Source organism: Embiotoca jacksoni, unplaced genomic scaffold (genome assembly GCF_022577435.1).
Source record: "Embiotoca jacksoni isolate LCO1_2020_lvr unplaced genomic scaffold, fEmbJac1.0.p SCAF_9, whole genome shotgun sequence".
Taxonomy (NCBI): Eukaryota; Metazoa; Chordata; class Actinopteri; family Embiotocidae; genus Embiotoca; species Embiotoca jacksoni.
This window is the reverse complement of record NW_027185447.1, coordinates 16,599,405-16,627,294: the sequence shown is the minus strand read 5'-3', so window position 1 is coordinate 16,627,294 and position 27,890 is coordinate 16,599,405. Positions and strand designations below refer to the sequence as shown.

The 27,890-nt window shown below is 41.9% G+C and overlaps 1 protein-coding gene across 2 annotated transcripts in view; it reads right to left on the bottom strand.

The window, feature by feature from the left end:
• LOC138192772 (nuclear receptor coactivator 3-like) overlaps positions 1-26,356 on the bottom strand; it is a 61,634-nt gene extending 35,278 nt beyond the window's left edge. Inside the window, exons 1-2 of one of the 2 annotated variants that reach the window (XM_069140419.1) lie at positions 26,243-26,356; positions 10,358-10,416 (exon numbers count right to left, since the gene is read on the bottom strand). The gene's annotated coding sequence lies outside the window, so the exon portion shown is untranslated. The remainder of the gene's footprint in view (positions 1-10,357; positions 10,417-26,242) is intronic. The other variant, XM_069140418.1, reaches the window with a different exon arrangement.
• Between the last annotated feature and the right edge of the window lie 1,534 nt (positions 26,357-27,890).

The following is a 27,890-nucleotide window of genomic DNA, read 5'->3' as shown; positions in this document are numbered from 1 at the left end:
GTCGCTAACAACAGCTCCTGCTACTTCATCTGAACTGCGCCACGTGCCAAACATGTGTGAATGGAGCAGAGCGAGAGAGAGGTGGAGCGATTATGAGTATGGATGCATTCTTGAGTGTCAGTAATGTTGGAGAGCAAACAAAAAGCCCTGATAAGGATAAGGACAGAGAAGCTCACATGTCCTCATCTGTCACCTTCAACTGAACGAGGAAGTAAAGTAACCGTCACACAGGGGCCAAGTCTGAGAACACACGTGGTGAAGACATCACGGGGTCAAAACATGTCTAGAGAGTTAAGTTCGACACCTCACAGTGGAACATGCCTGCAAATAAAACGCCTCATTGGAAGCCATCCATTATGCAGGGTCTTTGTACTATCATAACATAGAGGAGCGTTTTATGTGAGTTAATTAACAATGAACCGAGAGGCAAGGCTGTCATATCTGAGAGCAATGAATGACTGGAGCCTTGGTAAATACTTAAAACATTCTTGTCATCACAGAGCGTAAATTACCTAGTTACAGGCCTCATGGGGTAGAGGAAGAAAATATGCAGAGAAATTGAAGGAAAAAAAAACAGTCCTCGCCTGCTTTTTGTTAGCGGTTGTGAAATGAACTGAAAAGAAAGGGGGGAAAAAAGAAAAAGAGACCTTTCAATAATGTCGTTACTGGTCATTCCAGGTCAATCAATAAAACACCCCCCTCCATCTCTAAAAATGCCCCTGATTGTTAATCTGCTGCCATGGCAACAACCCCCACTCCAGCAGTCCACACATTACAGAAAGTTAATTATTGTGAATACACACACTCAGTTTCCTGTTTATTAATACAAACAAGTTTCAACAAAAACTGAACATCATGATTGTCATTAAGGATGTATTTATTGCAGAACTTTGTTAGACTGCAGTAGTTTTGACTTTGTGTACTGAAAAAATGCACAATTCATCTAATAAGAAAAAGTAATTCCAACATGTAAAAACACTTTAAACACTATCATCCTTGTTTTCCTGGACCCACTATGTTCTGATATTAAAACTGTAGTTGAGGAAAAGTTGAAACTGTTATGGAAAATTAGCCACAGGTGAAAAAAATAGATAAAAAAAAAAAAAAAAAAAAAATGACATCTCTAAACAGCATTCCAGTCAATTTGCAGAGCAATTTGCCAGAACTGGAGTCGCCATCATTCAGCTGTAACGTTAGTGGATGAAAACTGCACGGTGTGTATCTGTGCGATCCGGAAACTTGCCCTCGGTGACTACTCCTCTATCATGAACACACGCTGCATTGCATTATGGGCTACTGACACTGCTGCTGGTGGGGAGATAGGAATCTCTGCCTCGGCTGCAGTTAAATACATCCTGGATGGCAAAGACCGCAAACAAATAGGTCTATACAAAAAGTTGTTTTTTCTGTTTTTTAAATCCACATGACTGATGTTCAAATTTGACATCTAAATAATTCAAATAGTAAACCGAGTTGGAAATATCTCATCATCTTAATTTCTTGTTTTGAAAAAGAGCATTTTAAATTAACTTTAAAAACCGATGCACTCACACAGCTACAAAGCACTTGAGGCAAAAGGGGCCAAAGGACAGACTATCAGATGTGTGGTGGTATCAACAGTTTTGATGGGCAGCCCAGCACACATATCCCTCTCTTTGTGTAATGCAGCATCCTGGAATAAACCGGTTTTTGAAGCCAGTGTAAAGTCCTGCTCCTGAACTCAGATGAACTCGCCGCCCCGCTCCGATATGAAAGGTTAAACATAGTTTTCTGTAACAACTACACCTATACAGCTCCAGTTTTATAATGATTTCGACAGCAGATGCGTGGGAGACTTTTTACATGAATTTTTAATAAGGTGACCAACTAAAGAAAAAAAAACATTTCAAGATAGTATTACGTTGAATGACTTTTTATGACGACAACCACACGAAACGTATTTGTTGTATTCATTCATTCATTCTTTGAGTCTAGCAGGAATGTGTTCTTGTGCAGTGGTGGGAAGTCAGTACATTTCCTTGAGTATTGTACTTTCTTTTTCAGGTACTTTTGTTCAGTATTTCCAATTTATATTACTTCATACTATCCACTGAGTTTCAGGCAAATATAACACAACTATACACATTTAAATTATTATTTTGATACTTTCCTTGTAAAGATTTGACAAGCAAATTACATGATGTCTTCCTCACCAGTCTGTAAGTAAAATCAGCTCCACATCAAACAACTAAAGCAATAAAATAAAGCTTAAAAACTTATTTAATCAGTGGTAGTAATCCAATTATAAAACATGTAACGCTCCCTTTTTGCACACCGAATACTTTTACTTGTGATACTTAAAAGTAAATTTTCACTGATAACCCTTTCTTTTATTTATGTAAGATTTTGGATCCAACATGTTTACTTATTTTTACATTAAGGATTTGCCGCTTCTACTCGATTAGCAGACCTGGATATGACGTAAATGTCAGAAACCAGGAATTAAGCCAAACCAAAATTCAGATATGAGTGGACAAATGTGTTTGGTGTCATGTATCATACGGTTGTGAAAGTGATTAAGTAAGATTGAAACGTTGCTACAAAGACCAATAAATGAAACTTGAGGGAGTTCAATAAGAAGAAAAAAAAGAAGTACGTGGGCTTAAAAGAACGGTATGTCACTTTGAAGGTGTTTTTGTCACAAGGTAATTGCATGCAGATACAACTCAAACTCTTTTGGTGAAAGAACATTTGTTTTTGCTGATGCATGTGTGTGATGCCGAGTGAAGTGTGGGTGTGTAAGCGAATAAGTTGCGAGACTTTCTTTAGTGGCGCTGGGACATAATTGGCTCACAATAACCATTAGTGTGGTGTTAGTGAGAGAACACCATCTTCTCCTCCACCTCTACCTTCCTCCTCGCCTCGCTCTCCGTGGTGACAGCGAGGGAGCAGATTCACCACATAAACACCCTCCTCCCTCTATTTATTTGCTCAGTCCAAAAACTGCACAGCATAGGGAAAAAAAAAAAAATGAGAGCGGGTGGGAGGGGTGGAAGAAGAAGAGAGAAAGAGGAGAGGAGGGGAGGCAGGTACACAAACATACACTGCAGATTCGGCGGCACACACGTGGATGGGACACGCACGCACACATGCACCGCGCACACACTCCTGGTTGAGCATCTAAAATCACATTAGCTGCCTGCCTGCCATCCATCACTCCCACAGACAAAAGCACATGCCGGAGAGGCAGGGTAGCTGCATGGCAACATGCATAACCACCCACAAACAAACACACAATCGGTCACAGAGCAGCCGACACACCTCGACACCACACGACAGCGCGCAGGAGAAAGCAATCCCTCCTTACACGCAATGCTGCCCAATCACAAATCAACTTGCATTCACTTCCATGCGCATCACTGTCAGTACACATCAACTGCACGTTCGGGGATCCACTCATTTGCCTCTGTGCTCCGCTGCTGCTGCTGTTTGTGTGCGCTCGGGGAAGTTGCACTGGCATCAAAGAAAATCAACAATTCCATGATAACACAATAGGGGAGAAAAAACATACCGTGGTTGCTTTAAATATTTCAAGTGGAAGGAGCTAAGCAGGGGCAGAGCGACATCTTGAGAAATCTTTCTTTTCTGTTGGTATCAATCTTCTCTCCCATTAGAGGGGGATGGGGCCCTTACCTAACTGTGTGTTTTTGTGTGTGTAGAGCCAAATGTTTGTTGGAGGTGTCTCTTATCTTGAAGATGGCGCGGGTGCATGTCAGTGGGGGGCTCCTTACCTAATGGGATGCATAGTGAGTGTGTGCGTGTTTGTTTGTGTGTGCTTTTTATCTAATGGGATGTCTCTTGGGCGAAGTAATTGGCTGGCAAGACGTGGGGGGTGAGGGGGTGATGAAAAGGAGAGGAGAAAGCAGAAGAGAAGATTTAGGGAAGGCAGGACAAACTTAACATGTGCGCCATATATCATAAGACCATATGGTGCCCAGTGTGCATCAGGAGAGGGCAGAGCACCACAGCGCAGCCCTCGTCCACTCGTCTATCGAGTCAGTCTCTCAGCTCCCACTGTTCTCCCTCCCCCTCGCTCCGGCTCTGTCTGGTTAACTCAATAACATCCACAGCCTCCTCTCTTAGCTCACCGTTTTTTTTTTTTTTACTGGCAGGAAAAGAAAAGACAGAGAAAAAAAAAAAGAAGAAGAAAAATCTCCCCTGATTCCTCTCATCCTGGACGACCGGCTCAGGCTTTCGGCTCCTCCACACCTTACCCGTTGTAACCCTTCAACTCATCGGGGAGCCTAATCCGGACCAAACCAAATTACTTCAATCGTATTAAAATCTGAAAACCCGACAGTGCTCTGTTGGTGCACGTGGAGCTCGAGAGACTAAAATCAACTTGTGCATTCTTACTGGTCTGTCCGTCTACTTGTGAACAGTAGCAACAATTAAAACACTAGACGCTCCTCCGCCACACTGTGTAGTTACGAAACAACTAATGACTGAATGCAGCTGCAAGCCTGTGTGTCTACGTGCACACAGGGAGCGAGTGGGCTGCTCTTTTAGTTGGCTTATGAAATCATTTAAAAATCGGCCGGCTGCACACACACACACACACACACACACACACACACACACACACACACACACACACACACACACACAAACAAACACACACACACCCCAGCCGTTTGATGTGTAATGAGAGAAACCATTAGCAGTAAAAATGGGCTCTCCCGCCCTGCTGCTCAGCAGATCTTAGTCAGAACCACAGTTACATGTCTATTTATACATTCACTCCTCTTTAGATTTCCTTCTTCTCTAACAGGGAGCAGTTTGTGCAGCACACAGCCAAGAAGCCCGCATTCCTCCTGCCCTTCGCTCCCCACGTCCTCCTCTTCTTCTACTGCTGCTTCCCTACCTCTGTCTCCTGCTCCCATCCCCCCTCTCTGGCTGTCTCCTCCCTCTCTATACCCTTCCCCCAGCTCTTTCCTGCTCCCTCTCTCCCTCCCTCCTTCCCTTCCTCTCATCAAGCTATATGCAGCAAGGCACAAATTCATCTGGGGGAAAAAAAAGAGACAGTGAAGGAGAGGTGGAGATAGAGGAGGTGGAGAAGGAGGAGGGGGGTGGGGGTGAGGGGTGGATTGAAAAGGAGAGATGGTTTGGACTGAAAGACAGCAAAACAAGAGCGAATGACAGACTGTAACGGGGAATGAAAGGAGGAGGAAGGGACGAGTCGGATAGAAAGTGAGTGAGGGAGAGAAGGGGAGGTGGAGAGGGAAGGCGGGGGGGGGGGGGGGGGGGGGGGTAGGGAGAGCAGTGCTGAGGCGGAGGAGGAGGAGAAGGAAGCTCGCTCTCGTTACAGCAATGGGCGTTCCTCTCCCCGGTTCCTGCGAGGTCAAAAGTTTACCGTGGTTTTAATTTCACCTTTCCGCAGCCAATCAGAGCACGTCTCCGGCTGCTGGGGGAACTTTGACCCACTCTGACAATCTGACTGCAAAGATCTGAAACTCACCTCTGCTCATCCACCAACTATTGTTTTTTACCACTTTATACATATATTTTTTTTTATATTCATTCCCACCTTGTTCTCTATGTTCCATGTTCCTCCCTCCATGTTGTTTATTTGAAAGTCCTTGATCACAAGAGGACAAAAAAGATCAGGGTTGGTATTGATCTAAGAGGATAGTGAGAAAATAACAGGGGGCTTTATTGTTTCTTGTTTTTGCATTTCTGTATTTTTCCTCTGCTTTCCGAAACAGACCCCCTCCCCAAATCCCCACCCTCCCCAAGTCTCCCCCCACCCCCGACAGCATGTGGGTCGAAACAGCTTCTCCTCCTTTGTGAACAATGCACACTGCAGCCCTGACGAGTCTACAGTCAATGTTAACCTTACTTGATCAAAACAATCAAAACAACATATACACAGTATAAATACTCTCAGACCAACAGTGGAGACACGCCTGCACGCTGCTAGTATGATGAGTGGTGTGAGTGTGTGTGTGTGTGTGTGTGTGTGTGTGTGTGTGTGTGTGTGTGTGTGTGTGTGTGTGTGTGTGTGTGTGTGTGTGTGTGTGCAGGCATGTGAGCATGGAGAGTGTATCTATGAAGGGGGAGGAGGCTGCAGTTAGATCATAGCATCAGAGAGGGGAGGGGAGGCTCTGCAAATAGAGCAAGCAGAGAGTCGACATGACTGGCAATGGTAAGTAGAATGGCTTCAAGCCTCTTGTAAGGAGACCAGGCCAGATGTGTGTGTATATATATATATATATATATATATATATATATATGTGTGTGTGTGTGTGCGCGCATGTTTTTCTACGGCTGCTTCGTCCCCGAGTGTGTTTGATTAATTAACAGCCACGGTCACTGAAGAAGCTCCCCGTTGTTTTATTCTCCGCACATCAACAGCCACAATTGCCTCCACCCGGCTCCTCCATCCACCTGACTGCGATAATAAGGCGCACGCAGGCGCACGCGCACGCTCACGAGAGCGCACACGTCCTCGTGAGAGCAGCAGGCTGTGAATCTCGCCAACGTGTGCAGATGAAGCGGAGACAGACCAGACGTGACGAGATGAACAGTCTCCCTCCACCTGTAGCTGAGTCTCTCCTCACAGACTGCTGTTTGCCCATCCTGCTCTCCACCCACAAAATAAAAATGTGTCCGTTACCGTTACTTGAAGGACAAGTCCGGTGTTTTTCTATACTTTTCTTATAGTAAAAAGTGTAGATGGCCAAGACCTAATATATCTTATTCCTCTGTGTGAAAAAGCTCCGTTGGTGAATAAAAAACTATTAAAACAGCATAAATGAGCCACACTGTTGCACGACAGACAGATTTCCTTCACTCTGATTGGCACTGAAGTTTTTTGTTTTTTTTCCCAGGTAATCCCATCATCCTGATGCCATAAAAACTCAGTACAGCACCAAAACTACAGCTAAAAACAAATTAACTATTTACTTGTTTTAGGATTTTATGCAGGATTTAAAAAAATAAATGAATAAAATCATAAAATCTGTATTTCTGACCTATTTTTTACCAATTAGGTTGTCAGTAGGAGCCAGTGACTTTGACGCAGAGAGACAGAAAAGGTGGGAACTTTTTGGTTTTCTTCGACACTAAAGGCCTATAATTTGTCAAGCTGTATCCTTGAAGTCAATAATTTAGGTTTCTGAGTGTTTAAATATTTCATACAATTTGATCTCGCTGTAATGGACACCTGTTTCATGGGCTGTACAGCGGGTGTGACTGGAAAGGATCCTGATGTCTTTAACTTGGCTTTGATGGAGCACTGGGTTGTTCTGAGGGAATAAGTTGTGACATCCAGTAAAAGATTTGAAGGTGAAATCACGGAAAGTGAAGAAAATACAACCGCAGGTCTGATTGACCTGGATTTACTTGAGACTATGAGATATTTTAAGTGTGATGAATTTGCACAAAGGGGCTGTAAATGACTGCTTTATTAATCTAGTGACAGAAAACTGTTTTATCAAGGAAATATGTCAAGATTTCTCTTCCTACTCAGATGGCTTCTCAAATTTACTCTTTCTTGTGATAATATTGAAAATACTTATCGGAGTTCAAGGTGCTGTCAAATATATTCAATTTACAACAATTCAACGAAGAAATGAAGCTGAACTCAGATCATGTTTGGCATTTTCCTCTCACTTGATCGACAAATGAATCGATGGACTAATTCGTTCAGTGATGCTACAACGGAAGATGTTAGATTTCTTCCTGGGTTTAAGGAGACAGAAAAACATTCAATCTTTTTTTTTTTTGAAGAGTAGCACTTCTCAATGTCACTAACACAAAACACTTCTGGGTCAATATTGAGTAAGTGAAGAACAAAGGGCTGAATTTAAAAAATGTTTTCCAGGTTAAGGTTTTGTGGGTGTTGAGGATACTTCAGTAACAATATTTTCAGGGTGTTCAACAGAACTTTATGAACGTTTCAATTAAACAAACAAAAATACTCTGCTCACTGGAGCCATTTAAAACACCTTTAGTGCCTCAAGTAAGTAGACATACTGGTCACCTTGCATCTCTTCACACTACTCCTTCCCTCCACTGGTGCTTGAGCCATCTTTCTATCAATCCTTCAACTCCCTCTCTTTTTTCCATTTTACCATTTTTAATTAGTTCTTGGGTCAGACAGAGCAACAGTGTGTTATTTTTATGGTCATATTCAATAAGGTTCATAGTACAGACTATAAAAGTGTGAGAGGGCTTTAAAAGCACATGTTGTTCTTTTTTTGTGAGCATCAGCAAACTGTTTTAAAGCCATACAGTTGAAATATTGACCTGATCAATTTACTGCTTTCCTACATTAATTATTACTTCTGCGTTAAACACTGTCAGAGAAAAACACAGCCAAGAATCTTCCAAACAGTCCCAAAGGGTTGAAACATTTCAGGATAAACACAGGGCTCTCTAAACTGAGCGAGCCGTGCAGTAAAACGGTGTGTAACACCTTGCCTGAGGGAGCGAGGCCTCAGTGTTACCCCGGGGTTTAAGGTTACACGCTAAATGGACTGTTTGAAAAACACTTTGAATTTAACAATGTCAACTGCACTGCCCATTCTTCTGCTGCTTTATATCCCCAACCCCTCCCCCTGTGGCACTAAAACCAAAAACATTTCCCTCTCTCACTCGTCCACCCTCCTTCTGTCTCACCGTCTTTTGTCCAGTAGAAGCAAAATGAACCTGCTAGGGAGGCGGAGAAACCTTGTGGAGATATCAGCGTCCATGTGTCCCTAACCCTTACCCAAGACCTCAGTTTGTTTTGTTGGTAGATACAAACTCTATGACAAACAGAGTTTGCAGCAACAAGTTGCCCAACCCCTCTGTAACTCCTCCGGCTATATTTCAATTCTTTTGTGCAGCTGAAGTGTGTCGGGACAAAGGTTAAATGCAGAACAGTCACAAATTAGTCCTCACTGGTCAGATCTGAATTTATTTTTGTTTTTTTGGGGTTTTTTTTTAGTAACAAGGTGTCCAAAAGACACTGAAAGTGTCAGAGGACAGCAGGCAACAATGCAAAGAGTGAAATCAGTTATAAAAAACACGGCCTAGTCAGCCTGTGAGCTTTATAAGCAGTTTCCTGGTTCACCAACAAACTATTTTGGCATCCAGCCAAACTGTTCTGTGAAATAGCTGCGCTCAAGGTCCACCATAACATCAGGCAGGATTATAAACTGAAGTTCCTGCAACAAACCATTTGCCTGAAACAGCACAAAGTCTTCAAGAGTCTTCATCTGATAGATACAAACCCACCGTTTCCTGTTTCACAACCACTTAAAGTTCATTCCTTCTTGGTATGTTTTAACAGACTAAAAGTGCTGAATGACGGAGCTCTGAATTAAAGGGTTGGCATGCTTGAAATAAAGCAGTTTGTGAAAGTTTCATCCGTGGATGTGTGGTGGGTGTAAAAACTGAGCTTGAGAGAAAAGTCCAAATCCTGCTGACTTTCTCACCACTGCGTAAAGTGAGTGACTGAAATTCTAAAAGGCAGCGCAGCACAAATACCGATCTCAGAAAGGTGTGGGCAGTGTGGAGGGACGGTGTTGCAGATTCATTTGAAACCCGCTGAGGCTCTACCCTCCAAAAATGTTTAAAATGTGTAACTTTTCTTTGCGTTTATGTTTAGCACTATAGCATTTTTAGAACCCTTAAAACAGACTTTTGAAAAAGCTCCTTGCACCGTTTTAGTTTGAAAACTCTGATGTCATTGTAGTTTGGACCGTTTGGAAACGACGTGGCAGATATCCACATTCTCCTCCTGACAGGGTCTTATTAGTCACGACGTGTCCTCCCCTGATTTGTCGTGCCCAAATCTTGTGACCTTTTTCGAGAAGTAAACAAACTAAATCAGCCTTGACTCCCCGTGGGTAATTCAATAAGGAAGGTTGCAGCATTTCTTGACCTTGATGTTTATTTTAGCAGCTTTGCCATTATATTCTGTATTTTAAACGCTGCTACTTCCTACATACGCAGGTGGAAAGTTATGCATCAAGTGATTTGAGTCATTTCTTGTGTTTGGTGGGCTGGCTGATTTTTTTTTTTAAAGTGCTTTAATATTCTTACCCAAACAATTACACTCCTCACACCGAAACCTAACCAACGAACCCAAAACTGCAGGTCACATGATCTGATGATCACCAAATATGGTGTTTCACCAGTTTTGGGTTGTCAGATTTTTCTGTATCAACATGTTTAAGGCGGTGTGGTATCTTGAGTCTTGTTAACAGCTGTATGGCTGAGATAGCACGTATTTATATACACGAGTTGTATTGTTTCTTTGCAGACGCCTGTAGTGTCAGAGAGGCTAAAGAGAGAAATGAAAGAGAAATATTGAATTAATTTTACATACTTGGAACCAGATCGAATATAAAGCGTCTGATAGAACCGTCTGTAGAAGCCAATCCCTCCCTACAGAGCAGAGTACAGAGACAAAAATGTTAAATTAAACAGTTTGCAAACATACGTTACTCAGAAACATTCTGCATTTGACATAAATGTAAACATACATTCCTTCATAATATACATACATATATACTTTGTAATGTGATGAGGGAGACATGATTTTTTTGTATCAATTAGTCCCAAGCGTTATAAAATCCTCAGAGTACGACGCTGTGCAGCATCTAGCAGCTTTAAACTCGTGAATCTTTTACATAAATTAGTCTTCCAGATCATATTTCTACTTCTCATTGGTACCTTTATTTATTTATTTAATTTTTTTAATTGCGGAGATTTTTTTTGCACCTGAAACGCCCACTGACCATGTGTCACTGCGGACACAAACTTCCAGTCTGCACAAACCAGTCAGATCATGTGAAAAAGAGTTTCCCAACACTACCCAACATTCAGCATAACACTTTGTTCTCTGCTGAGCACCACTGACCAGATCTAAAGGTCGAACTAGAAGTGTCCCGCAGATAAATTATTAATGGCTTGTTTTCTTTTCCTCCCGGCACCCCTGCCCTACCTCTGTCCATCTCCTCTCCCCTTTCTCTTGCTTTGATTGTTGTTTTCTCACTCTCATCCCATCATCCCCACCTTCTCCCTCCACCCTCGCTGTGTTCTCCTTTCCTTCGTTTCTCTGTCGAAGTCTAGAGTGGAGAGGCTGTTATTTTTAGCCTCGTGAAATAGGGAAAGAGATTGTGTTGGGCTAACACGTACTCTCCACAAGGCCTTCAGTGGAGACCTGTCACCAACGTGTAAGAGAAAAACGGTTTTCAGTTAACACATAATGCATGTGTCTCAACTGTGTGTCTTTACTGTAGTATCACATAAATATCATTAAATTTCATGGAGAGAAAAGTCCCCATGATGGCATGAAGGCATACACCCTCCAATGCATGATTCAAGTGTAAATAAAAGGCGTCTCTACCATAGACTGTTTACAAAAATGGATGAAGCTTCCTGGTTTGAAAAACGAGGCAGATGCCGCAAGAGGTTGGCTCCAAAAAGCTTCCGGCTCCATAGACTCCCAAATTCTCATGAAATTCAAACTCAATAAAAAATTTTCCACAACTTATCATGGTTTTGCTAGCTACAGTCGCTCCTTAATACTTTTCTGGCGGCCCATCTGAAAATAATCCCATCGTTAATTATAAAATAAGCCTCAAAAAGCCATCTTTTTGAGGGCGTGTCTGTTTGATTGACAGGTCTGTTGTGCAGTCAGGTTTCCACTATCGGTGGGCGGGACGCAGTATTGTCAGGTTTCCAATCAGATCGAGTCAGATCCACCGACTATAGATCCATGACTTTCATTTCCATCAATAATGTTCGACAACGTAGCTGAACAGGCCAAATTATACAATTACGATAGGTACAATTTTCTTTGTAGCTGACATTGAGGTGGTGATCATGTTAACTAACTGCTGCACCTACATGTAATTGACTTTTTTCCCTCTTCACATGGTTGGAAAGGGAAAGGCAGTATAAATCTAGCAGCAGTGTCACCAGTCTGTCACTGTCTCTTCCATTAGTCAGCCTTCATCAGTTCAATGAACATCAACAGCAGCCTCGATCTTCAGGAAAGTCGCAGTCGCTCACCTGATGGATACCTGAGTGGGCAGCTGAGTCTAACAGGACATGATATTGATACACAGGAGCACATAGACACGGTGATTTTTAACAAAAGCAAAGCTTTCTCTTTGGGTAAAGTCTGATTTGCTGGGCAATACCTAAAAATACACAAACAACAGCTATAAAAAGCCTCTCAAAGAGGAACACAAGAGGAACCGGAATCTTTGTCTCACATTGCATCAAATCAATATTTAAATTCTGGCCCCTTTTCCTCTACAGAGAACATGCGATTGTCACTGCCTGTTTACTACGACTGGGATCTCACAGGACTAACAGACTCGCTGTGAACGAGGGCGAGAAAATGAGAGGGGAGGGAGTTTAGAGAGGAAAAGCTGATTCAACCAAAGACACTCCCTCCTCCTGAGCTGAGGCCGATGCACGGACGGCTTCTTTCCACTTCCCAGCTTGTCAGAAACACATTGGTGAAGGTAGGAACCGAGCTTCATCCGCGTCCACAACAGAATATGAAAATCAGCAGTTTGACTAAAGCCTGAGGCTGCATCTTCTCTACACATCATGTGAAAGCTCTCAAAATCTACTTAGTCATATGTTTCACTGAGCAAGCCGAACATCTGCACAGCAGGGGTAAAAGAAGTGGCAACAGAAGAGCCAAAGTGAGATAAAGAAAGAAAGCAGGGATACATGCAAGTGAAAGCTGGAACCATATTGAAATGAAAACAATTTACATGCAGCACTGAGAATAAACTGATTGCAGAGCTGTAAAGAGAATCTTCAAAGTGTTATTAAATGATAGGGTGAGAATCAACAAATTACCACTAAAGGTATTGTTTTTGTGCCCAATCTTGTCTATAGCAGAGTCCAGCAACCAACCATGCGCTGCCAAAGACTAAACAATCTGTCTTGAAAGGGCTGCTGGTGAGCCACCGACGACCCTGAGCATTTTTTTTGCTATAGTATAACATGTTTCCTGACTGTAATTCTGCTTGTAGGTGATTGTGTGTTTCAGAGTTTTATTAAATCTACTGTGGATGTGAAAGAGGCCAGGAAGTGCATTTCTTCCTGGAGTTTGGTCCACTGGCCTCTTTCACATCCACAGTCGACAGGACAGAAACGGCACGTTAATGTCATAACCAATCTCCACAATCTTCAACACGTGAAGTGCAGACTGTAACTGATTCAAACATCTCTTCACAGTCCGTGTAAATGTGTTCAACTCTGCCACCACATTAATCAATCTCCCCAGGATCGCAATCTTTTGATCGAAATAGGTATTTGCAATTCCACCAATTTTCGGAAAATTCCCACCATTTCATTGCAACGAAGGGTCTCAATAGAAGCTCTGCTGAAGACATTGCACGACCAGGTCAGCCTTTCCAAATAAAACCTTGCTTCATCAACAATAATGACTCCTTATTTACAGTCAGCAAGATTCTTAAACCTCTCCTCTCATCATCGAAACAAGCCACATGATGGTTGACTGGGGTTTATGGGAAATGTGATCTTATCATAAGAATTATGCTACCATTTGACACGACCCTCTGTCAGTGTAATCATACAGTACGTGTTAAATTACACCATTCCTGTTGTAAGAGATTGCACTTTGTTTTTGTGTGTATGTGTTGAATTAATATTATCTAAAAAGCATTTAAGGCTTTTAATTTTATAGACAATGTTACCTGTGCATTATACATCTTTTGTAATAAAAGTCGCATATATTTTCCTCGACTTGTAATTTTGAGCAATTCTCGCAAAAAAAAAAAAAATCATATAAACCTTTGCAAAATGCATCGCAATTTCTGAGAAAAGTCACATCAAAATAAAGAATTTTTGAGCGCTACAATCACGAAAAAATGTTTCAAACATTTGCACTCGACGATTTTAGCTCTTTCTTTCCATTTGCAATGACAACGTGTTGACTGAAATGAGTAAATTATGACATTTTTCCCATTATTAATGGCAAGCCTGTTCATCACCACACAGTTTCTCACTTCTTGGGGTTAATAGATGACAGGTAGACTCTCGTGTCATTTTCCATATGTGCCCTGTGATCGGTCTTCAGAGTTCACAGTGATGACTCACATGAATCAACTGCAGCTGCTGGTGTGAGGTTTTTCTCCAACTGTGTGCAGCGTCGTGCTTTTTCTGAGCCACTAAATAAGACGCCTTGTGAGATTTTTTTTTCCCCTCCTGAAACCGATGCGAGGTTAATCATTTACTTTTTCTGGCAGGTGTATTCTTCACCCTTCAGCTGGATGGAGATTGTGGATTTACTAGAAATACTGGGAGTGTTGAGTTGTCAAATGGTGCTTTGGCTTCATTCAACACCAACCAAAGACAGATGAAACATCGTGTTCTCCTGTTGCTCCTCTCAATAAAGCCAATGTACTCAATAAAGTTATCATCGTATTTCTCTAGTTTGGATGTTTCGGGATTGCTGTCACTTTGATTTAAGAATTTTTCCATTGTGAGCATCTCGCAAGCGAACCGTTGTCATGAAAGTGACATGGTGTGTGCAGTTTAATCAATTATTAATCCATTTTTTTTTAAATGGTTTTACCACGTGGTAGGCTGCCATTGACCCTTTAGGATCTGTAGAAGACTAAAATTAAATAAAAACTAAAACTAAATGATCAAATAAAGGTGCTTTTATGTCTCTGTTTTTTGTTCATTGTGCGTCTCTTATCTGCCATTTATTACACTTATTTTCTGACCTTTACATTTGGCTTAGTTTACCATTTCATTTCTATTAGTGCTGTTTTAAATGCCCTTTTGTTGTTATTGTTGTTTTTGCGTGAACCACAGGAAGAGGAGTGACAACTTTGTGTTTTGGGAGTCAAATAAAAAATAAAGAATGAAGCAGTCACTAATGCTTAGTGCTTGCGTAACGTGTTGTTGTGTACGTTGACGTACAGGTAAAACGAGCCTCTGTGACATCACAACATAATGAATGGGACCTCGGACGGGAGGCGGAGCGACAGCCAATCAGATGCAGCCTGCTCGTTCAGTACGCTGCTCCGCACCAAGGTGACGCGGTGTGGTCAGCAGACCTTGGAAGTGCTCCCCCACCATCCTGAGGTGAGTGATGCTGCTGCTGCTGGTGACACTGGGAAGAGAAACTGGCGTTCGTATATGTGTCCATGTACGTGTGCAGTGTGGTGGGGGCATAGTGATATAGGAGGTGTGGTGGCTGAGGGACGGTCGTGAATTAAGTTGAGGAGTTGGTCACGTAATGGTCGGGTTCAGGCAGAGTTGAAGCCACTTGCTTGCTGTGCTGCAGCTGGTAACATTTACCTCAACTCCTACCCCATAAATGTTTGTGTGTGTGTGTGTATATATGTGTGTGTGTGTGTGTGTGTGTGTGTGTACAGGCACGTAAAGGAGCTCTAAAACACATAAAGTAGGGCCTGGATTTTTACAATGGAAAATAAGTAAAAAAACAGAACTCCCCTTGTTAGACACACACACACCTCTCTGAGCAGCCCTTTAACAAGCATCTATTACCTTACAGCGAAGAGAAATGTGAAACTAACCCCCTCCTGACCTGAAAATCCAACTCTCCTCTTGATTGGGGCTCACAGAGAGGTGACAGATTGTGTTTTTCTAACTTTTAAACAGCGATGCACATAAACACACATCTGCCCCACACCATCCCGTCACAGACCACAAAAAGTGACGTGATTCTTCTCTGCGCTCCCAGAAAACTGTGACTTTTAAGTGTTGGCTCATGAAATTCCTGCTAAACTCTGTGTGCGCCCTGCAGAGAGCAAAAAGAGAAAAGCAGAAGAAACTCTTACCCAAAACGAGGCACCATGCACATGTTGTCTTTACGTTATTGGAACAGATTATGTGCTTATCTGTAACACTTGTTGACAGTCTTTTCCTATCTCACCAATAGGCCCGGACTCTGATTACCTGAGGTCCTAGACAGAAGCTGGCAATCATGACACCAATTTAGTTAAATTTTTGGTCGTAAATCCAAAACTTCGGCTTTAAATCCCACTGAGAGGCCATGAGGGCTTGTTTGGTGCCCAAAGAACAGCAACAAAGTTCTGACAACCAACTGGGAGATGGCTTTAAAAAATTATATCCTGACATTTCATTGGGAACAATGTGATTATCAAACTCCAACGCGGTGTTTTTATGTTCGTGAGGGGAGGTTTTTTTTTCTCCTATCCCCATCTAAAATTGGCAAATTGGTTCATTTGATTCTGCATGTAAAAACTCTATTTTCATCACAAAATTGTGATGCACATCTCTGGATCAACACAGCAAAGCAAACATAAATATCATGACCTGACTTTTCACATTCTGTAGTCATTGTAGTTTCTAGATGACTCTATGTATGTGGCCTTTGCTGTGTCACGTACTACCTCTGCTCTTTTTCTCTTAAGATCAACATTATGAAACTCTGTCATTTTTTTTGCTGCCCTACGAGGGATGATGTCTGACCTGTGTACCACTGGCAGTAATATATGAACCATTGCTGGACATACTGACATAAACTTTGTACAGACATTTGTGTTTCCCTCAGGATGAATCACTTTGGAGATCCTTCAACGTTTTCTCTTGTACCTATTTGTCCAATATTTTGGTTTATGACCAAACAAGCTGCGGAATTGATTACGTTTCCTCCTAAATAAAGAAATATGACGCCAACACACTAAACACATCTGGGGAACATGGTAAACATTTTACCTGCTAAACATTAGCACGTTAGCATCATCACTGGGAGCATGTTGCCATGCTGGCATTAGTATTTAACTGAAAAGCATAGCGGTTTCAATACAGCCTCACAGCCTTGAAGTTATTATTCAGCAGGTATCCATCAGTCGAATAATATCATCTGACACAGATTGTGAAGATTTTATTAGAGCCAATTTCGCACAGTGTGACATGCAATGAAGCTTCGAGATTGGCTGTGATCACAGTACATCGAGGCCTTTAGTGTGCAACGTGAGCTGTGCCGAGTGTAGTCAGCGCCGGCAAACATGCAGCACAGCCCCCGTGGGATGCTGCTGCATCCCTCTGAGGAGAGAGGAGGAGAGGAGGAGAGGAGAGGAGGTGGAGGAAGCCCCAGGTAGCCTAACAGCAATGCACCATGAGAGAAAAGAAAACACAAAGCCGGGCTCTGCAGCCACTGTATCCCTCCTCTCTCTCCCACTGACCAGCTAAATATTTTATCAGCTGGCAAAAGAACCGACAAGCCCCAAGGCCAGGGGTTTCTTTTTTCGTTTGTTTCTTTATTGAAGAAAGTAACTGTGTACGTGTGTGCGTGTGTGTGTGTGCGTGTGTGTGCGCGCGTGCATGTGTGTGTGTGTATTAGAGCGTGAGTGGAGGGAGGGCTGAGTTTGTCCACCGACCACAACGTCACTGAAGTGCCTTTGATTGGTCACTTTGAAGTAGTTCTTCTGTTTTCTCTCTCCCTCTCTCTCTCGCTCTCTCTCCGTGCGCATCCTCTGTGCGGCACGCTGCTCAGTTCAGAACTGGATGAACGACCTTGAGCAGGCGCACGGGGCTGTGTTGCCATGGCAACGAAGCCTCGCGCAACCAGTAACAGCTGGATGCAACAGCACTCCCTGAATTTTAGCGGGAGTCGCCACGTTAATAAAAACGACTCTCCACGTCTCCTCCCCCTTCGTCTACTCCTCACACTCCGTCCCCCCTCCCCCCCCACTCCTTCGTCTCACGCACACATTTACTGGCACGCTTGGACCCGTGCTAACAATGGAAAGCCACGATCATAGAATACAGTTTATTTGATATTAAAACATAAACTTATTCAGCTTAAGTGATCAGAAAGAAGAAAAAAAAAATATAAAAAAAAAAAAAAGGTGAAGCCATGGCCACCAGCTTATTGGGTGCAGCGACAAAAAAAACAAACACAATCAAGAAGACAAAGACCGACACGAACCGGAGGAAGAGAAAAAGACAGAAATCAAGGGTGAACCACAACCAACAAAACAAAACACAGAACAGGGAGAAGCGCGCCGAGATGGGCACTTGACATTCTTCTCACAGAAGAAATAACTCAGAAAAATAAAACGGCAGAGGACATGAGCCGCACTCAGGGGAAAGAAAGGAAACAGAAACTGAGGATAAACTCGACAACAGTTGTTCCGACAGTCTATTGGCTCATTCGCTCCTCTCCTATATTTGTCTAATTCTTCCAGCTCTGTTTAATATTTACTTATTAGCATAGATGAATCATCTCCCCCCCTTTTTTTGTCTTTTTGTTTTACACAAAATGCATTTATTCGATTGAAAACACAAAAAGAGGTCACCTGCATTTCCCGTTTACGCCAAACAGCGGAAATCTCGGACACTCTTTGATCAATTTCAGATCAACGCAAGGGCATGCCTTGTGTTTGCCATTAGTCTGAATGATGATAGTTAAGTGACCTGGTTTCACAACTCACTCGAGATCAGTGTTCAACACAGGGCTGCCGAGAGCGAACAAAATAAACATTAATGATTAGATTTACCTGGCTAATAATAAGATGTAACAATTTATACATTTCAGAAATAATTTGTTGCAAAAAATTTAACTGCCACTTCAATTTGATTGGTCGTTTCAAACCATAAAATGTCAGATGTTGATGAAAAATGTCCATCGTTAGTTCAAGGCGATATCTTCAAATACTTGTCCAAATCTCATAGATATTACATTTACAATTACATTAAAGACATTTGAGAAGCTAGAACCATAATTTTAGAATGTGTTGCTGGATAAATGATCTTGAGCAAATAATCAGTGATCAAAATAGTTGTTGATTAATTTTACATGCATGGACCTTTTTTTTTCTCAAGTTTTCTGCTCAGATGTCATTGGTTGCTGTTGCTGTGATGTGCTCCTGAACATTTATTGACAATTGCAATGTGAATAACTTTTGAGGAGTAGATGAGTCATTACATTTTTAACTTAACTCTGTTTATTAGGTTTAAAACTGCTTCAATACAAAAGAGTGACCACATTTAAAAAAAACAAAAAACTTTAGGGTCAAAAATGGCAGCAGTGCATTGAAACTTCAATTGGAATTAAAAAAAAATTATAAATAACTATCAAGGTTAAAAAAAAACTTTAAAAAAACCAAAAAAAACCTCAGATCTGTAATTTACAAAATTATAGTCTAAATTACAGCGAGCATCATCTTTTTCTCTTTTCCTATCTTTTTATGTTCTGTAAGAAAAAGATTACAAATCGGACAACATAAATGCTGTGATACCAATTTAACCAAAAAAGCGGTCTATATAAAATGTTCAAAATTCCAACCTTTCCTGCAGTAAATTTCACTTTTAAATTTTGAAAATATCAAAAAATGATCACAGAAAGGGATTAATTTTTAACATGGTAAATTCAATATAACATCCTCTTCCTTTTCGCCTCTCGAAGGTTAACAAGGAACCACTTTCTTTGACGTGAAGTTGGAGATTTGACTTGAAGTATAACAGAGTGAAACCCGTGATTTCATAAATGAATGAACAATGACATTATTGGTCAAATGAGCATTTATTCTCCTGCGTCACACGCGGGGTTTACGTCAATCACCGGACGCACTTTGACATGTGGTCTTTCTTTTAAGAGCGACTGTGTCAGACTGTGCTCGAGATAACCCAACTGTAGCTTCAAGTATTTTTCTTCTACAATTGAATTATTAGTGACATTTCCTCCATGAGACATTTCACTTCATATTTCTCCAAATTGCATAAACCAATAAAAATGCAAATCAGAAGAGAAACCACTTATTTACGCTTTTAGTCAATGTTCTCCATTTTTAATAACTGCTTGGCAAGACACTTAGGTGTCATCTCTGCTAGTCCATCAGTGATAGATGAGAAAAGAGCCGATCACATGCACATATTTTTAAATCTTACTCTCCTTTCAGACTCTGTTTTCCTTTCACACGTGAATATTGAAAGATGCTCTTTGTTTGGGGGATGGGGCGGTTTGAGCTGTGCTTTCTCTTAATGTGGGAATCCTGAAGGGAAAACCGCTGCGAGGCGAGATACTCACAAGGAATGTGGGTAAAACAAACAAACAAATTCTAAATAAATTGAGAAACGAGCGCCAGACAAAAAGTTCTGAGACCGTTCATATCGCTCATGGACCTGTGTGCAGGTGTGTTGTCATGTTGGAGCACCAAAGCTCCATTGCACCACAGTTCAGGTCATTCGCACTGAATGTTTTTCTTCAGACGCCTTTAGACCATGACAGTTGAACTCTTCTTCGACAGTCTGAGTTCATCCCACCGGGTCAAGAGTGTGAACACAAACCCACCTGGCTGCACTCCGGACCGGATGCGTCTTCTTTGGCCGTGAAAATTGACGTTCTGCCTCTATCAAACACGAATGTCACTCAAAACACCTCGCCCGGTTCATTGCTTTGTTGGCGAGGCTTTTTTGAAGCATTACAACGGTAATTGTTTGGGGTTTTTTTACACACAAAATATGATGTGCGCCTTTCTGCTAATGTTTTCGGGTCGGTGGTGTACCTGCAGATGCACACCTACCACTACTTCACAAAAGAACACGTGGAACTCGGGTGCTGCTGTTAATCAATCAATATAATTTGGAATACATCGAAGGTTATAGCTTCCACTGTCGTCACGCTGCTGCACTGTGTTTGCGCACAACTGGAGCAGCATCGGAGTGGTTTGATTGCCCATCATATTGTAGTTCATTGACAACTGACTCCTCTCTTTATGTTAAAACAACCAGCTGAATCAAGTCAAGGTAACGCTTGTTATCAGATGAAACAACTCCACACTCATCAAGTTTACAGCACCACGTGAAGTGTAAACAGTTAACTTTAGCACGTCTGGCTTGACATGTGTCAACATTCAGTATTCTTTGCTTAAAAAAAAAAAGCCAGGACAGATCGCTTTTCTGGGCTGAGTGTATATTTCAAATTCAAATAAGATGCCTATGAGCATATACTAACTCGCTGCTCTTAACACATCAGTCGGTCAGCAGTAGATCTCATACATAACTAGAAATCAATCTATAAATCTCTCTCATCCCCAGTTAACAACCGTTACCACAGTACAATGAGTACTAATGATGGAAATATTATATGATGGAAAGATTCTTTTGTTTTTTTTCCTTTTTATGTACACGTTATGTTATACTTTGTATAAACAGGTAGGATATGATGGAAAGGAAAGATTTGTCTCTTCCTCTTGTTTGCATTGTGGGTCCGGAAAGTCTCAGGCCCCGAAAGGTTTCATTTGTTTTCTGTCTTATTTGCAAGTGATTCTTTCCGCATCTAATTGACGACTACCTTGTGACCTACAACCAACTCTGTATTACCATACAAAAGCAGGTACAAAGGAAATGGGGGTGATGGTCTACTGTTTGTCCCACTGTATAAAAGCTGACCTACGGAGGAGGGAAGGCCCCTTCTTTGCTGGACACCTCTCTTTGAGGGTGCATGTATGTGTTCCTTCTTGCAAGAATAAATGTCCGATGTGTTTGATTTTGAACCAAGCCTCTCGAGTAATTTTTCTAACAACTAATACGCTTAGTGAGGAAGTTTTAATTTATTACAATATTTATAAAGAGTACCAATAGATAGCAATAAGCAGTGCTGGTACAGATATTGGAGATCCAATACCACACAATATCCAGCAGGTAAATATGAGGTTCGGGGCCCGTTAGCTGAGCTCACATTAATACTGTAAACAGGCGAAACAGTTTGCCTCGGTCTGCCCAAAGGCTAAAAAAATATCTGCCTTCCAACCCTTCAAACACTCAGTAATTAACATGTCAAAGTAACTTATGTTATTTGAACAAAACATGAAGCAAAAAAAAAAAAAAAAAAACACAAGTCCCGGGAGTTGTACGTTATCCATTAAATAAAAATATCTTTTGATTTGGGTTTTTGTGTGAATTAATCTTCCTTAGTTTTTATATTTTAGTGTTTGGTTTGACCCGAGTTTCGTATTATCTCGTGAAAATTATGACCTGTGATACTGCGGGAGATTTCAACACTGAAACTTTATGGCTCTTTTTCACTTTCAATTCTTCCTGTACCATTTTGACGACAGCCTTCTGTACAACCACAAGAGCTCTGACACCAACACACACACACCTAAACTCACAATAAGATCAGCAGCATGTTCAAAATGAATAAACAAAGGAGCTACATTCATATTTGAAGCATAAATAATTTATCCAAGTGAAAAGTAATGTACTTATGGGAGGGAGAAGTTATCTACAGAAAAAGAATCAACATGTAATTGATAGAATCTTTAACACTTAACTCATCTCTAATGTTAAAATAAATGTGACTTAAAGCTTTCAAAGACACACTACGAGGTACTTTCATTGGTAGATAAGTGGAGAGAGCCTCAAAAGCAGCCAAGGTTTTTCTTTTTTTCTTTTTCTAAACAGGATGTGGGTAGCATTTCTGGTTTGAAACTGCTAGCTGTACGATAAAATAAAATTTGGGTGTCACAGCTAAAGCCAACACATAAATCCCTCGTCTATCTCCAATTCATTATCAGAGGAGCAGCAGCAAAATTTGTCTCTTGATAACTTCACAGGCAGGAACGCTGGCTCTCTGATTTCTGGCTCGGGAGAACCATAAGTGGTTGCAAATCACAATCAGAATTGTGTTTTTGTTTGATTTTTTTTTTTTCTACTTTAAGCTTATAGAAGAGTGTGATGCAAATGCCACTCACGAGTGGGTATCAAACCTCAATTGCTCAACACTTCACTTAGTGATTTTTAGTGTTGACCAAAATGGGTCTGCAGTAATGTGGTACCAAAAGTTGAAATGACTAGTCAGACTTGACCTTTTACTAAACTCCTAACCTGAACTACAGCTCTGTCAACATGCTGAAATGTTCTGTGGGAGATCAATGCAATAAATGGCATTTAAAGAGTGTGGAGGATGGTATGATTTTGTCTTACCTCTCAGAAAACAAAAAAAACAACACAAGGAAATGTGTGAGAAATGAATTAAACTGTGTTTTATCTGCTCTAACGCAGGTTTGTCCGACAGCATTGGCTGACCGCTGTATCGTCAGTGATATCACAAGATACATTTGGGGAAAACCGTGTAAGACCAAATCCAATCGGGGGGCCCAGGTGTCCACCGCTGACCTGAAGATGCTCCAGGAAAAGGCAGGAGGACAAAAATGAGTGACATTTTTTTTTTTTTAAGAAAAAGGGACCCCTCCTCCACAGAGTGAAATCAATGAGAGCTGGTGAAGATTAATTCCTCTTTAACACGTCCTGACACATCGGAGAGGGGCCCCAACGACAACAGGACAACAGTTCAGCTCACTACACTGCAGCTGGGGGGAGGCAGGGGACAGCGAGAGACATATCACAGAGAGAAGAGAGCAGTGAAGAATGTGAACCATTTAAGTCAGAAAACTTCCTGGTTTCACAGAGATGAAAAAAAAAAGACAGAAATGACTGAGCAGAGTCAAACAGGGAAGGAACAAGATCAACAAAAGGCCGGGATGGACACAAAAGACAAAAATGTCAGGTAGAATTCCAGCACGAGGCTCCACCTGAGCCCCTCCCCTTTCTGTACACACATACCCACCTTCATCCTCCTCCTCCTCCACACACACACACACACACACACACACACACACACACACACACAGCTTCCCAAGCTCCCCGGCTGGTGCGTGAGGTCCTTCCTCCCTCCCGCTCAGCCTCATGAGCCCTGCCCCCAGCGCCTGACCCAGTCACCAGCATCCCCTGCTAACCTCTGTCCCCTTTTTTCCCATTCAGCAAACATAATGCATCACTGTCACCCTCCTCATCCATGCATTCATCCCGCCATCCGCTCAGCGAAAACCCCTCATGGGTCCGAGCGGCTGGCACCCAGCCCTCCCTGTCCACTTTTCTTTCAATTCCTTGGGAGCATGTTGTAGGCGAGTGTCCGCCCGCACGTGTGCAGTGAGACTTGGGGACACAGAGTTGACTGTAAATCTGTCCGGAGTGAGGTGCCGTGGGCTCCGCGCCGCCACACCCCTCCACTCGAGACACGGACACATTCAGGACATCGAACAGAAAGGAAGAGTCGATCAACACGAGATGAATCACCAATAACGTTGATAATGGATTCGAGGTTTCAAACCCCGTAACAAGCAGCAGCGGCAGCAGACAAACTACACATCGATGAAAGGAGAAAGAACAGTGAGGCTTTCTGCTGTCAAACTCGAACCTAATGTCACTGAGTCTAATAGAAATCCAAACAAAAGAGTACAGTAGGCCAAACAGAATACACAAGCAGGGCTGTATGCAATTAATATTAACCCTTTTCTATCATTTATCCATTATTTTCAAAATTAATAAATTTGTTTATAAAACACAGTTTCCCGGAGCCTAAGGTGATGTCTTCCAACATTTACTATGAATGACAAAGACAACCAGCAGATGTTCACATCTGGAAAGCTGGAATCTTAACAGACAACTGATTGTCAAAAATGTTTGCCCAATTATTTTATTTTGATCGACTAATCAGTTAATTTACTGATAATTTCAGCTAATTTATTTTTAATCTGGGAACAGTGCCGGTAAATTTGGAGCAATTTTGTCTAATTATATTTTTTTTATTTAAACCTTTCAGAATCAAAAAGATATCAACATCAGTCCCCATTTCAGGATTGAGCACAAAGGAGTTTGTTCGTGGCATTTATCCATTAAAAACTCCAACTATTCTCTGGTTGCAGCGTCTCTCTTGCGATTTGATGCAGATTTATATCTCCTAAGCTGAATATCTTTGGGTTTGGGACAGTTGATGTCTTCAAATAAAAAATTTTTAAAAAAAAATGTTGTCTCCTCAATATGGACTTTGAGTATCTTTTTACATTTGAAATACATAAAATAGTGACAGCTAGTGCAAATTGCAGCCACAAATCTAAATTAAGACACCGACTAATTAACTCAGCCTCCTGTCTCTCACCTGCAGTCCACAGTGACACACAACCCATCAGCATCACTGCTGTTTAACTTGTGTTTACACACACTGAAGGGTGGACTGCTATTATCCAGTGTGAGCCGGTGCTGTAGTGGGGCTCTGGTGTCATGCTCAAGGACACTGTGCTTTTCAATGTGCACACACACCAACCCACAGTGACACACACACACACACACACACACACACACACACACACACACACACACACACACACACACACACACACACACACGACTGGCTGTCTGTCTGTTTTCAGGATACCGTGGACCTTAAGAGTTGCAGGGCAGCGTGCATGCACAGGGCCACGTTGCTGCCCCCTGCAGATATACAGTGAGACACATTATTGAGAATGAAGCAGATGACAGGAGGGGTTACGAAGGAGACCTAACAGGAGAGACACAAAGCACGACGATCATTCCACTCGTTCACCTCACACATCTAAAAGGCAATGCATGACCCATTCAGTGCACCGACGTGCGTATTGGCGACACAGCAGTAGCCAGTGGACTTTTTTTTTTTTTTTTTTTTTTAAATCGCTGTTGCAGGCTGGCTGGGCGGCTGGGTGACTGACTGACTGACAGACAGTCGGGGCATCGTCTGCCTCCTTCCTGCATCGCATGTTTGGAGTAACAAAAGCAGTCAAATGGAGCAGTAGCAGCTTTCAAACATGATGCATACGATACACAGCTGACTATGTTTGCACGCTTTTGATCAACAAACATTTCGGTCCAAATTCCCTCATGTTGCGACGGCGTCAGGCTCAGCTGTTGTACTGTTTCCTGCCGACTGTCGCGGACAGTCAAGCAGCAAGCGAGGAAAACAGTTAAATATCAGCCCGCGTTGTGTGTTCAAACCGAGTCTAAAGTGTGTGTGCTCTCCCCAAACTTTCCCATGTACTGTAACATATCTTTTGGAGACACTTCTGTGATCCAGCAGCCTGTGCGTAAACTGGCCAGCCTGTGTGATCAAGTTTAAGTTACGAAATGTGCTCCACATTCGTCCGTTTTGTAACACGGGCTGCCAAACAAACAGGACACCTCTCGTGCACTTCGGCACGGTCACGAACAAGGTAAACCTTTGCTGTCATGTACTAAAAAAGACCATGCACTGTGCCCTCCGCGCCGTACCGATGCCAATATTGTGTGTGCACCGCCGCTGGAAACCCAAGTCAGTACATTTCCGTCCTCTGTAGAAATGCAAACCAAATGCAAAGTCGGGTTCACTTATCTGAATGGTGGCAAACATGCAGCGCGGTCTTACCTTGTGGACGTACCTCTCTCCCGGATCGATAATTTCTTCTTTACACCATTAACTCTCCGCCATCTTCGGCACTGTTTGTTTAAATGGGAAACACTCCCGGAGCCCAAGAAGCCAGTTCTGTAAGTTGAGGCGTCGCGGGGGGTTCTGGGTACACGAGTTCGCCCGAGAGGAGCCCCGCGCCTCCGAATGCGTCGCCCAACCCGGATGCGGACTACATTCAGACTCCACCACCGCGGAGGGGGAGGAGGGGGAGGAGGTGGCGGTGGAGGCGGGGGAGCAGGCAGCACACAGATGGATGTGATGCCACGGTGAGTATTATCAGTCTTAACCTCAGCGCGACACAAAAAGCAAACCATGACTTGTTTATCGTGGCGAGGCGTAAACTGGAATTTTGTTATAGTTTTGATTAAAAAAAAAAGTGGTTTTGAACAGAGGAGGTGACAGAAAGGACGAAACTTGAACGAGAACGCAAGGACTTATCCTTGTCTGACGAGGATGAGTTGCTCTATTTAGGAAAATAAATGCCTCGTTTAATGTGCCAGTTTTCGGGATTAGTTCTAACACTTAACCAATGCTTTTGCATGTTTAAGCCAATACACTTTTTAAAACAGTGTGCTTTTCTGCTAAAGACATTTTAAATGGGCTATGTGTACTTTTTCATGTATTTTTGTCTCGTAATCAAGTTTCACTTAATATTGACACATCATGAAGGTTGTTAGTTGTGTCTTTAACCTTTAGCAGCAGCACATCAGACTTCTAACACTGCGTTCAGACCAACTAAAGCAGCTTTGTGATTAATTTTACTGGACAAAACTTTTACTGCAACCCAGCATCATCCAGCAAGGACAATCATATTCACTGTGACATGACATCAGATAAAATATTGTCAGTGAGAATTATAAAAACCTTGTGAATACTTTAAACGCATTAACCTGTCAACCTCTGCAGTACTTGAACTTCCAACATGCCTCCACCGACGCAGCTCTGTTTTAGTTCAGAACTAATTTAATCTGAACACTTGCTTTTTCATAAAAGTAAGCACACATTTTTGAGTGTCAGTCTGATTTATAAATGCCATGAGATTTAGTGTAGCGTTATAACACAGTTTCAGTCTTATGTTCATTCAATAGTCAAAAACAACTGCATCTAAAATAGTTTAAGATATAGGCTACTTGATGTGGTATGAAACTCAAATTTACTTCAAAACCGGTATGGGTTATTATAGACTTATGATTTTTAACATTTTTCAAGCACCAAATTACTTTTAATTCATGTCCTGACATATGACATATTTTATTGCCCCCATTTTAATCCGTTTCAGTGGTTATCAATCAGGCTTGTGTCTGTAAAACAAGACAAATTGAACTCGTCAATTATGAACCTTGACCCTTTGAAAAAAACAGTGATCTTTACCCTTTTCAGACTTTTTTTTTTTTTTAACAGGTTTTATAGATTCTAACAGATAAATCTATTCAATGTTTCACAAGAAAGATAAAAATAAGATTGATAAATTCATGTGAGGACCCATCAGTTCTATGTTGTAAACCACCCTTCAGGTTGGGGCCGAGTGATCTCTTCTTTTCTCACAGTATATTCAGGTTTTCTGTGGTTCTTCGAAGGATGTGTCAGAGAGAGAAAGTACAACTAA